This window comes from Octopus bimaculoides, chromosome 22 (assembly GCF_001194135.2).
Source record: "Octopus bimaculoides isolate UCB-OBI-ISO-001 chromosome 22, ASM119413v2, whole genome shotgun sequence".
In the NCBI taxonomy this organism is placed as follows: domain Eukaryota; kingdom Metazoa; phylum Mollusca; class Cephalopoda; order Octopoda; family Octopodidae; genus Octopus; species Octopus bimaculoides.
In genome coordinates this window covers 23,265,540-23,267,739 of record NC_069002.1, presented here as the reverse complement: position 1 = coordinate 23,267,739, position 2,200 = coordinate 23,265,540, and the positions used below count along the sequence as shown (strand labels likewise).

The window sequence follows — 2,200 nt, the reverse complement described above, 5'->3', positions numbered from 1 at the left end:
AAAAGCACAATGATATTTACTTTGTTTTATATTATACTCATTTATTGTGCTTTTAATTGTTAATTTTTCTATATGTGATAGTGGATTTTCATCGATGAGTTCTTGAAACTTGGTTATTTTCCCTAAAACTATATATTTTATATATATTTTATCTATAAAGCTCAATATAATTTTGATTTTTTATAAATTGATTTTAATTGAGTTTTTACCTGTAATTTTGGATTTTGTCCCTAATATTATATATATATATATGTATATATGTGTGTGTGTGTGTGTGTGTGTGTGTGTGTGTGTGTGTGTATACACACACACACACACACAAAATGCTATACAGTGAGATTGAACCTAAAACTACATGGTTCGAAAAAGAGCTTCTGTTACCACCCAGCCATGTTTGCAATGCACAGGAGTTGCTTCAGGTAAGTCAGTATTAAAGGGGCCAAATCCTGTCAAATAAGATGGATTAGTCATAATTATAAAGGATTAAGGATTATCCAGGTAACCAATGATCACAGCTGCTGTCGTCTGCTCTGAGCAGCAGTAAAACATTCATTAGGACAAGAAACAATGAGTTTTCACCTGACTCAATAAATGTTAGAATGTTACAAGACAAAAGAGAGGCCAACTGACCAAAGACACTCACCTTACGACATTAAGTGCTGACATGTGGTGGGCCTCCTTGAGATGAGATTGCCAAAACAAGGTAGATATAAGAATGCATTGTTCTGGAGTGAGAAATCAATAAACCAAGGACTTATGTCCTAAGTTGGATTTGCTATGATAAAAGAAAAAGCCAGGATTATGGTCAAATTAGGCCAAAATCTATCCTTGGTGGTAGGGCCAAAAGGTGACATCAAGACACCAAGGACAGGATCATGATGGAATGCATGGCAGTAGTACAAGACTAAAATGTGTGACAAGAAGTAGTAGTTGTATCCAAAACTCTTTACCCCTTAGCCCTGGTGATGGACATATGCATTCATCTGTTCAATGAATTGAAGGATTCCCATCAGAAATAGACATGATGCCATATTGACCATTGTTAATGCTCCTACAAAGGTAACTCCTAATACAACAAGAGAGAAGTTCTACAGTTCTCTACAAATGGAAATGGATTCTGTCCCAGACACAGACAAGTTTAGATTAATAGGTGATTTTTTTTACTGACCACATGAGACAAGAAGTGGAAAAGTTGTTTGGTGTTACCAGACACTTCTCTGATTTTCTGTGAGGGTGACACAACACAAATGGAGATCTTTACATTTTCAACTTCAACCAAAACCTAATTCCATCCAGTTCCACCTCCCTCATCCTATTCCATTTCCCACAATTTCTGCAAGTTCTTTAACCACGTGAAAAGCAGTGACAAAAGGATGTCATTTACGTGGTCTTTTTCCTCCCAACATATTGCTGTTTACAATAAATACATAGCATCTCTTGAAACCTGTTGCTTGACATTTCAACCTGTTAGGCAGGTCATATGACTAATTATATTATATCCTGTAACTGACAACATCCAAAAATATAAAGAACAAACAAGAAAAGAAACGTTCCACAAATAAATACCTACACACTGTATGCTAGTCTTTTACATACATTTAACACTCCCCATCACCTTCCACCCTATTTTCCAAACTTATTTGCTTTCCTCTAATAAACCACTTCCTCTTCTTCTCTTTCTCTCTCACCCACATTTGATTAAAAGTTCAATTCAATTTGCAACAGGCAATCACTAACAATCTCTACAATCTTTTATTTACTATGTCACCTCTTCCCCATATTTTCGCTTTTTTCTATTTCTTATCCTCCCACCACCACCATCACATAAACCCTTCCACTCAATTTATTTTCTCCTTTTCTTCCTACCATCACTCATGTTGCCTCCTACTATGTACTATTTTATTAATTCTTCATTTCAAGGTTTGGCTTCATTTCAAGACCAGCAAATAGTTTAACTCTTTTACATTTCAATCAGCCCAAATATTCTACCTGTTAAATGTTGAAACTGGCCAGATCTGGCCTCTCACACCTATCCTACAATGTCGTTCTAAATCACATCATGGAGATCTTAAAGCTACAAGACAATACATAATTAATTATGAACCATGTGAATAAATAAGGATTACATTATTTACATTTGACGAATATTTGTCCTCAGCTTGTTTGTTGTTAACACAAGAGCCATGTGGTTGGGAGCTAA

General features: G+C 35.4%; 1 protein-coding gene across 1 annotated transcript in view; it reads right to left on the bottom strand.

Moving 5' to 3' along the window:
• Positions 1-1,633, bottom strand: part of LOC106872929 (phosphatidylinositide phosphatase SAC2) — a 701,722-nt gene extending 700,089 nt beyond the window's left edge. The window contains exon 1 of the mRNA XM_052975847.1: positions 644-1,633. The gene's annotated coding sequence lies outside the window, so the exon portion shown is untranslated. The remainder of the gene's footprint in view (positions 1-643) is intronic.
• Positions 1,634-2,200: the final 567 nt, after the last annotated feature.